Source organism: Vigna umbellata, chromosome 2, assembly GCF_029865625.1.
Source record: "Vigna umbellata cultivar VRB3 chromosome 2, Vumbellata_1.0, whole genome shotgun sequence".
NCBI lineage: Eukaryota > Viridiplantae > Streptophyta > Magnoliopsida > Fabales > Fabaceae > Vigna > Vigna umbellata.
Window position 1 is genome coordinate 1105354 of NC_142166.1, and position 11231 is coordinate 1116584.

The 11231-nt window shown below is 29.7% G+C and overlaps 1 pseudogene across 1 annotated transcript; it reads left to right on the plus strand.

Moving 5' to 3' along the window:
* The first annotated feature begins 9482 nt into the window (after positions 1–9482).
* On the plus strand, positions 9483–10243 carry LOC148203125 (early nodulin-like protein 9; annotated as a pseudogene). The gene is made up of 2 exons (XR_015784506.1): positions 9483–9653; positions 10002–10243. The product of XR_015784506.1 is annotated as an early nodulin-like protein 9 (transcript).
* The last annotated feature ends 988 nt before the right edge of the window (positions 10244–11231 follow it).

Here is an 11231-nt window from a genome sequence, read left to right on the forward strand (position 1 = left end):
TATTTAAATGAGTAGGTGTAGTACTGATAAGGTATGATAGTTGGAAGTTAGTTAGTTTTAAATTCGGCCTTATTGAGATAAAAATAAGTGGTTTCAGACTTTATAATATTGTTGATTGAGTGATCTGCTGAGTCTTATCAGATATACACAATTGTTAGGTACTGGGTTACAGACAACATTAAGTTTGTGGATTCATATTAGGATAGGATGTGGGAAGGTATTTTGAGGACAAGGTTTATATTCCTAAGGTTTAGAGTTTATAAGTTAATTCTTAAAGAATGATTTAAGTTAGGCTAGTAATGTTTGCTAGGAAAATAATTAGATGAAGATTGAAGTAATTTGGAGTATAATCTTGAAAAAAGCTTGATTATTCTAGTTTTGTTAAGTATTTTAGAAGTGTTTATCAGGGAAAGAAAATAGTGGTTCAACATTTAGTGTGGGTTAAATAAAGGATCAGGATAAGTATTTTAGGGATATCTGACCAATGCAAGTGAAGGATAGACATTGTAGTCTAGGGTATGATCGAAAGGATGGTTTGGTCATGTTTCAATATGTTTTTTTAAAAAGTTTATCGTCTTCAAGAATTGTTAGTTTATTGTTGAACATTAAGTGTAGTTAAGGGTGAAGGTAATATTACCGAGAATCAAATAAGTTCATCAAGGACAAATGAAGGAAATGATGCATGATCTTAAGTATGGAAGGGTTTCTACGGATATTATAAAACATACTCAATATAGGTATTATTTTTGGACAAGTTCTTGTTAAGTGGGTATAGAAAAGAAAACATAAGGATGAATTGTTTAGTAATAGTGTTTTGGACTTCGTGTAATCATTAGAGTAATTATAAATTTTACGGAGAATAGAAGTAGAGGGTAAGGTGGAGCAATCTAGTATAATTTTTGGTAGACATAGTGGCTTTTGGAGGTGTACGATTTCTATAAGTAGAAACTGTGTTGAGAAAATAGAATGGAAAGTTGTTACGGAAAAAGAATGATTCTTAAAGTTTTGCAGGGTCATGAAAGTCTTAAATAAGGATCTATAAGGGGAATCACTTTCTGGTTATAGTGGGTATGAAAAGTTTTCTGGAATCTTGTGATTAATAGTTTATGAGTAATGAGTTCTTTTAAAACATTAATGGATTATTTTGAGACTAGTAAGGTATGTTTAATGGTGGTTTTGATGGGGCTAAAAGTGACAAGTAAGAGTGTTCTAAAGGTTTATGATTTTAATTTTTTCGTGAGTAGATTTCAATTTGAGATGCTAGAAATTTTATGCATAAAATAAGTAGAAAAATGATTTAGGTTATGAGTGTGAGACTTTTCTAGTGGAATGCGTGCAAATGAGTATTAAAATAAAATTTTTGTTGTCGAAAATTTTTTATATACTATTGGTTTTGTTTTAGACAATGTTTTTATAAAATGTGCATTTTCTTAAGGCTGTGTACATTTAGTATGTTCATACATAGTTATATGTTGCAATTATAAATGTGAAAAAAAAAAAGAAAAAAGAAAAGAAAATTTTCAAACATTCATTCTGTTTAGAGGATGATTTTGAATATTGGATCCTCAATACTGTGGGATTATGAAACGGATGTTGTGATGGTTGATAGTATATGATATTTGATAAGTAAAATTGGATGTTATCTTTAAGAGGTATAAATAGTCTAAGACATGCGTGTTGTGGTTGAAAATAGAGATTTCAAGGGACAAATATGTGAGATTGAGGTTATTTAAGTAATCTAGTTTCCTAAATTTGTTTTGGTTTCGAAGTTTAAAAAAAAAAATTGATCTAGAACCAAGGGTAGTTCATTAGAGATTAGAGTACAAAGTTGGAAGTTTGTAAATTGAAGGTTTTGAGTGATAAGTGATTATTTGTCATAAGTTATTACTATGACTTGTTAGGTTGCAGAAATCAGGTGTGGAAGCTAATGGTTGATTATTTTGGTGTTGTTTTTAGGTGATGAGATTTTGAATTAGAAAAATTTTGCAAAAGGAGGAGATTTGGAGTCTATTGTTAAGTTAGTTATGACTTAGGAATCTTAGTAGGTAGAAGTCGTGTGTTGATCTTGGGAAAAGACCGTTAGAGTTTGTAGTTGGATAATGTTTTCTTGTGGGTGAGTTCAACCACGGATTGGGGGGACCTATTCACTTGAGGAAATTTTCTCTTAAGTACATTAGTCAACCTTCATTTAGTTTTTAAAGTTACTTAACTAAGAAAGTATGTGTTGGATCTTTCTCACATTTTAGAAGTAGATGCGACTACAAACAGAGAAGATATCTCATTAGAAGGGCAACCCATAAGTATAGAAAACTATCAAACAAAACGACTTAGATGAAAGATCATCAACTTAGTTTAGGAAATTAGAATGAGTGAATTTACAAGGAAACTAGAAGATAAGGTGAAATAATTTATGTTGAATTTTCGAGGTCGAAAATTTTTGTTGTAGGGGAGAATGTAAGACCCATGAAAAATATTTAGATTTAATAAATAGTAGTAATTTTAATTTTTACGGATAAAAATAAAATTAATAAAATTATGGCAAGAAAAGTTAAAATTTATGATATATAATTATAATAATTTCAGAGGAAGGAGTTTAAAATTTTGAGAATTTATTTTAGAAGATTTTGAAAAAAAGTGAATAGTAAATAGTGAATAGTAAAAAGTGAATAGTAAAAAAAATATAATAATAAAAAAAATGAATAGTGTTCAGTAGATAAGGCTTCCTACGGTGCATTGATGAAGCAGATAAGAAGATTTGGTGGTGGAAGATTAAAATATTAATTTTTGAATAGTTAAAAAACAAAAAAAAAAACAAAAAAAAACTTAAATAGTGTCAAAATTTTGGCCTATAAATAGCAAGCTTGGGAAATGAAATTTTTGCACCAAGAAGTGGAGAGATTTAGTAGAAAAGAATAAATTAGGAAGTTTTGGAGTAGGAAGAAATTTTAGAGTGGAAATTCTGGAAGTTTTCTAGGAACAACCTCTTTGGTCAAGAGAATGATCCCATAAAAGAGGTAGGGGAGCTAACCTTTCTAAGCTTTTATATTCTGATTTAGTATTGTTTTATTACTATTCATGTCTTGAAATTCTGTGTGAATACTGTTAATGTTTACTGTGCATCTATCTATATTGAATTTATGTGTTAATATTATATGCTGTTATTTTGAATTTGTAAATAAGAAATTTGTTAAAACTAGTTGAGGAACACTTTGGCTAAGGAAAGACTTGGTACTTAAGTTGTCCATTGTGACGCACCTCTCTTTCCTGGAAGTCTACTCGACAAGCTTTTAACTTAAATCTTATTGAACAGGTTATGTACTGTTAAACTATTGTGTAATATATCTCGTTGGAATGAATTCATGTTATTGTGATAGATACGAAATTATGAATTTTAATTGTGATGATTGTAATTTATTATAATTGAATTTATGCGTCTGAACATGGTATGAGAATTATGGGGAGATTTCGTAATGGTATAGTATGAGTTGAGGAATGTGAGCATGGTATGAGTCTCGTGGAGAGATTCTGTAATGATGTGGTAATTGTGTATATGTTGATGTTGAGGGTCATGAAGTTGGAGGTTATCCTGATAGTCTAATAATCATCCAGTCTCAAGTAGAGAAGGATGAATTATGTGGTGAGAGGAGCAGGAGGTCCTGGTCTATGTGCCGGTTTTGGACATAGTGAGGGGACTAACCTTGTGAATGGTATGGAGGGCAGGATGTCCTGGTCTATGTGCCGGTTTTGGACATAGTGAGGGGACTAAGAATGACAACATAAGTGTGGAACCTCCCGTTGATCGCTCATCAACATATCGTCGGGATAAGTGCTTATTGGGTATTGTGGTGTTTATTGGGTATTGTGGGACGAGTGTCTAATAGTAATTGTGGTATGATGGTATGAGGGTGTATGACATAATTATTATATGATGTTAGTATCAAAGCAACTATGCATGTTTTATAAATGATTTGTTGTATGTTAGCTCACCCTATTTGTTTGTGTTTGGGTATGTACGATGATCATATAATTCGTTATACGGGAGTAGATGAAGGAATGTCGTCTGATCCAGTACCAATGAAGAAAGAGATCGAAGAATAAGTTAGAAGAATTCGAGTTATATTTAGGAGTTTATAGTTAAAATCTGAGTTTAAAATATGTATAGACATATATCAACTATGAATTTTTAAGTGTGAGATTACGGGATGTTACCGTAAATCTAATGTTACAATATATAAATTATGAATTATCCAGTGTGAGATATTGGGATGTTACAGGTCTAACAATATAAACTCATTTTTATTTTAAGAGAATATACTCTACATACTTCTATATATCTTTTATATTTTTATCAAGCCTACTCTATTTTTGCACATATTTTATCTTTTGAATTTTTACAAAATCTATTATTTATATTTTTACAGATATATTAATTTTATAAACTTATAAATAATTTTTAGATTATTTTTATTCAAAGCTTAATTATAAATTTAAAAGTGTTTATTATTTTGTCATCAATTTTTAAATCTCTTTTAATAAATACATAGACAAACATCAAGTGTGTATCTGCACATTTAAAACAAGCTCTGATAAAAAGAAAAGTGTTGAAAGTCCAACAAAGTAAGGCTAATTTAGAGTACATGACTGCAAATTTCACCTTGTTAATTGATTTTGAGGGTTGAGTTAGACTTAAGTCTACTTCTTAAAAAAAATATTTTAAATTTTAAAGAAAAATATATATGTATGAGAAAATAAAATATTGTATAACAAAATAATAATTCTCAAATAAAATAAAGAAATAAAAATTGATAACTTTCTTATGTCTTGATTTTGGCTCAAATATTTATTCAAGTTTTTTACTTTATCTCAACTTAAAGACTCTCATCAAGTATTTAGAATATCTTGAGTCAAAGTGAAAAACTTGAACGGAAAGTTAAGATAAAAGTAAGAGATCATAAGATTATTAATTCTTATTTCTCTATTATATATATATATATATATATATATATATATATATATATATATATATATAATTTAAAAAGAAATAGATATTCTCTGCCAAAATGAAAAGTTACACTTATAGTTGTTATAGGTTTATTTTGACTTTAACTTAAAACTAAGTCCACTAGGTAAAAGATTTAGTAATATTTACAGAAGGTTATAACATTTTAATATTATTTCATAACAGGAACATTTTAATTTCTTATAAATACAACAGTTAAATAAATCATGTGAATAGTTGATTTGGTCTTATTTTTTTTATTTTAAATTTTTGTATTACTATTTTATTTTCAAATGTAGGTCAGCATAAAAATAACAATTAGGAGTTTTCTTTTGCTATATTTGTTTTATATCGAATTTCAAAATATTAAATTCTGCATTTAAATAATAAATAAATTTAAAACACTTATATTTTATTGTGTGTTATCTTCTCTCTTATTCTTTCTCCGGCTTCGTTTTTTAACTAGTAAAATTGTAAAATAAATGTTCATTTTATATAACTAAAATTTATAATAAATAAATATTTTAATATATATGTACAAATTATATTATAATTAAAATTTATACTAATATTTATTTTTACATATGAACTATATTTTATATTTATGATAAATAATTTATATTGTGATTTGAGTGTAGTTTAAGTATTGATAATTTAAAAAAATAACTAATGAAATTCAATTTAAAATAAAAGTAAATTATACGGAAAGAGATAGAAGATATTAAAATACTAAAAAATACTTTTGTTAAAATATTCTTGTTAAAATATTTTATTTTAATTTATATGGACAACAGACAAATTGTGTAAATTAATTCTCATGAGTGTGTCAAGGCTTGGGCCTCTGTTCATTTTCCAAGGCCCGGATCTGGGCTCGTCCTTGTTACTAAAAATTAATTATAGGCTACCATGCTTTCTCCTTCAACCCCATAGTTCAAAGTAAATGACCTAAATAACCTAGCTGTCGCACCTCCATGACTTAGCAATCGCACCTCCATATATAGCTTGTGTATATCCATTGTCGAAAGCGACACTTCCAATGGTGGAATCCATAATATATTCTGGGATTTTTAACATATGAAAAGAGAGAAAGATGACTATCATATTTACATTTTTAATTTTTGATAATTTTTAAATTGAAAGTATTTAGGTCATTTACTTGAACTATCAGGTATAAGAAGAAAATATAAAGGTAGAAGAATAAATAACCTTAATTATAACATCTTCTCCTTATTCTTAAGGCTCTTTCTTTGTACAGACATTTTCTTCCTCACTTCGTAAATTTCCTCCTACACTTCTGTATAAGAAATTGCCCTCTTTAAATTGTATAACCTGGAATTTATTTTCTATTATGTAATTTGGAACAACTTTTGAATTTTACAATTCAAAAATTAAAATAACTTTTATATAATTTAGAAGTAATTTCTTTTTTGAAAAAAAAAACTTTTGATTTATACTATTTATCAAGAATAACTTTTACATCATAAAATCTGAAAGTAAAAAAAAACATTGGTCTATGTTATATATTTTTTAATTATCTTCATGTTCTAAATTTTATTTTTTACTTTTAAACTATATATTATTAAATACAAACTTAGTTTTATAAGCCAAATTTATAGCCTTAAGTTAAATTTAAAATTCATTTACATATAAAATAGAATTGAGTTTAAAATTCATTTCTTATCAAATTAAATAATTAAAAAAAATCTCTCAATTTATACAGTTTAAAAAGTAAAATTTAGAAAAATTAATTTCAAATTACGTAATCTAGATCTGACAAAAACATTTTTTTTTATGTGTAGATAAGGTGGAAAATTTATGGAGATGCAGAAAAATGTTACTTCATACATCTTCATGATTTTCACATACACCCATAAAATATAAAGAAGATATTAAAATAATTTTAAGTAAAATTTAAAAACCAAACTGTGCTCATTCAGTATTCCTACAATTGAGTATCACACTTTGCCAAAATAAATTATGTCCATATTTTTCAAAAATAATTACTGATAATTACTAATGCTAATTGAATTATTTTTCTTGTATACTCATTTTTCATTTCTTTGTTAAATATTTGAATAATTAATAAAAAAAAGTACAACTGTTTAACTTTATAAGATAATGATGCTTGAAATTATTCTATCTTAAACTAAAAGGGTTTAATTTTAGAACATGAAGCTATACTAATCCATATAGTTGGGTGTGACAACTCAATTATTAATAAATTAAATTAAGCAATAATGTATAACGTTGGTGATTGGTGTATACAGTCTTCACGTGTTATAAAAACTATAAATTGAATTCCTTTCACTATAAAAATAATATATTTTAGGGAGGGTTCTTTTCCGGCGGTTTTGTAAACCCCAAATAATTTTTGGCGGTTATTACATAAACCGCCGTAACATTTTTTTTTTTTTAAATTTTCTTCTGCCTTCATTTTTGTCCCCAAACCCTAAATCGCTCTCTCCTCTCCCTGCTGCCTTCGTTTTTCCCAAGCCTCTCCCCGCACCATCTTATTGACTTCATTTTAATAACATTTCTTTTCCTCTGCTCTCTCGAACCTTCTTGATGGAAGACGTGGAGAAGCCCGAGTGGATCGAATCAAACACAGTTTGGAAAAGGAAGATTCAACTGTTGAATCGGTGAAACAGTGCCAAAATGAGGATGTAATCGGTGGATTCAGTGGAGAAGATTGTAGCGAGCATGAATCAAGTCGCAAAATGTGATTTGGTGATGTGAATCACGACGATGAGGGCTCTGTGAGAGTGATGAGGTGAGGAGATTCGTGAGCTCGAGAAGAAGCTAGGGTTAGGTTGTTGGACCCGTGAAAAATCAAATCGTTGCCGCTGCGTGGCCGAGCCATCGTTCCATAACCATCATTACGTCTTCTCACCTCCTACAAACTTTTAGGTTTGTGCTAATGTTTGCAATTCATTGTTTTGGGTACTGTTTGAGGTTTAAGCAGTTTGAAAGTTTTGATCTTTAAGCTACTTGTTTTGATATGTTTCCTCTAGAGTGAACACACAACAAATCATGAAACTAAAGTTTTGATATGAAAATTTCAGAAGATCCTGCTTTCATGTGTTTTCAGATGAATCTTTCATTTGATGGAGATTAATTGAAATACCATTAATGAACCCCAAAGATTAAGTTTGAAATATTCGTATTTCATGCTTGCATACCATCTTTGCGTCGAAATGCATATGATCTCATTTAATGTAATTTGATCACTATACTTCAAACTCACTTTCAGCTTATCCTGCGGACTTCGTAAGTCATTCTTGTGAAAATATAGATGATAACTAATGTTACAGAGTATGAAGCAATTGCAAAGGAAAAACTGACAAAGATGGTTTATGACTACTATGCATCAGGGGCAGAGGATCAGTGGACTTTGGAAGAGAATCAAAATGCATTCGCAAGGATTCTGTAATCTTCTTATCTCTGGAACCATGAACTCTATGTATCTGTTTTGTCCTTTAGAAACTTGCTTTTCATCAAAATCTAAGTTGAACTTTCTTTTGATTACTGAAGATGCTCATCAAGATTCCCGTGTTATGAGATTGCAACTTTGCTTCCTTCAATTATTTTTCACCTTTTTCTCATTCTGAAGCTCTGTTCTTATTATCTATTTGGTTCACATCAAGCAGATTCCGGCCACGTATTCTTGTTGATGTAAGCAGGATAGACGTTTCATGACCAATTCTTTATTTTATATATATATATATATATATATATATATATATATATTCAATGTTTTAATTGAGAAAAAGGTTTTTACAGGGACTTACATCTTATCTTTTTTTTGGACTCTTTGCAGCTATTGAATGGGTGAAGGGAAAATAAATGGGGAAAGCAAATGGAGGAAGGAGAAAGTTTTGTCAATAAAAACACCTGACTTGTAGCTTTCAAAAAGTGAAAAAGTCTTGATGTCTAAAAGTTCCACGTTAGTATCATTAATTAAGTTCCACGTTATTTCTAAAAGTTTTATCAATAATATATATTTTAACAATATATATATTAATTAAGTTCCACGTTAGTATCATTAACTAAACTTTAATTTTTATTTATTTAGAGGCTAACATGATGCTTCACTTAATAATATAATACTAAAAGTAATGTTTGAATATTTATGTGTACTCTGTATACTGCTATACTTATGCCTGGTATAATATGCATTATTTTTTTTATAGATATTACTACACGAAAAGGACTCGAGTGCCAAAGAAGTAGATGGGAATGTTATGCCCCTATTGTTATATTTGGCTCATGAGAAGAGACCTCAAGTTGCACATAACTTCAAAGCTGGAGCCATGAATTCATTGGTATTGTATATACCTTTCATGCGTTAACATTTATGGTAAGGTTTGTGCATGATGCTGTGAAATTAATCATTGGTTGTATTATGTGTTCTTGGTCCTAAATGCATATAAGAGTGTCATCAATGATTAGCAACGGGGAAATTATCCTTAATGTAGATTGTGACATGTGCATGCCTTTGTTGGATGGCTTTGTCTTCTGCTGATGGTTCAAAAGAGTGCTTCCTATGATTTTGTAGTTGGTGGCCAAAAGGGTTGGAGTGTTCCCAATGATCCCAGTTTCAATCCTTTCAATCAATGGGCAGAAAAGAGCCGTTTTCAAGTTGGAGACTCCCTTGGTGAGCTTTCTTCATTCAATCTATGCTTCCTATTTACACAGTTTAACCAGTTTAACGTTTCACTTTAGATCATCTAATTGATATACTTCTACTTTGACTTGGTTAACGATTCTTATATTCTTTTGTCTCAAATCAACCTTTTCAATATATATATAACTTTCATAATCTGATATACATTGCCAAAATCAGTTTACAAAACCAGTATTGCTTTTCACACATTCACACAAGTATTGTTCTCACAACTTGAAAGATTTAAAGCCCTGAGTATAATTATATATTTCTATCTTTCTCAGCAAAATCTCACCATCAACACTAGTTATTAAACTTTTAAATATATGGCTATTGTAGTGTTCAACTACCAATCTGGCCAAGACTCAGTGTTGTATGCAAGAGTGAAGACTATGTGAGCTGCAACACCGATTCACCTTAGGCAAAATTCTCTTATGGCTACACAGTCTTTAAGCTAGACAAATCAGGGCCTCACTTTTTCATAAGTGGAAGCAAAGACAACTGCCTGAAAAATGAGAAGTTAACAGTGATTGTGCTTGCTGAAAGGAACAAAAACAACAACCAAAGCACCGTAAAATGAAAAATAAACCTCTACTAAATAACAGTTTTTTTTTAGTGATAGCTTTACTCTTTTTTGTCATTGTCATTAATTTTCTACATTTTTGTGATTGTGTTTGTTAGTAATAAAACACCCCTCAAGTTAGGATTTTAGCGATTAAAGGAAGATAGTTGATAATCGTATTGCTCTAATATTATTAAAAACCTTGATGACTTCAATATATAATTCCAGGCTGTTAATATGGCTGCAAGGAAGCTTACTATCAACCAACAATGTGTAAGAAAACTTGAACCCTCACCAGTACCGGCGGTTTTTACAAAACCCCTGCTAGTACCGGCGGTTTTTACAAAACCCCCGCTAGTACCGGCGGTTTTGACAAAACCCCCGCTAGTACCGGCGGTTTTCGCAAAACCCCCGCTAGTACCGGCGGTTTTCGCAAAACCCCCGCTACTACCGGCGGTTTTCGCAAAACCCCCGCTACTACCGGCGGTTTTCACAAAACCCCCGCTAGTACCGGCGGTTTTCTCAAAACCGCCGGTAATTACTTAGCGACGCAGCTTTTTCCAGCACTTTTCCTAACCGCGGGTAACCTATTTTTCGGGGGTTAAAACCGCCGAAAATGGAAAAAATAACCCCCGGTAAAAATGTAGATTTTTGTAGTGTTTTGAGATCTTTAATATTTGATATGTAATTTATCTACGCCTACAAAGTGAAACTAAGTCGACCAAAGATTTTAATAGGTTTAGACTTAACATTTATTAAAAAAAAGTGGAAATCTAATCTATTTATTGTGAATTAAAATATAAAAAATTTAATATATTCAAAACTAAAAGTGATAATCAACCAGAAACAAGAAAATCACAATAATATTAATAAAACTGTAAGAGTGTAGTAGCGGAAAAAAGTATTCAAGTTTAAAATTCAAAATAAGAATATATTCATTACATTTTTTTTTAGATTTTCATTCTATTAAAATGTTTTACCAACTATATAAAAAGCTTATTTTAACA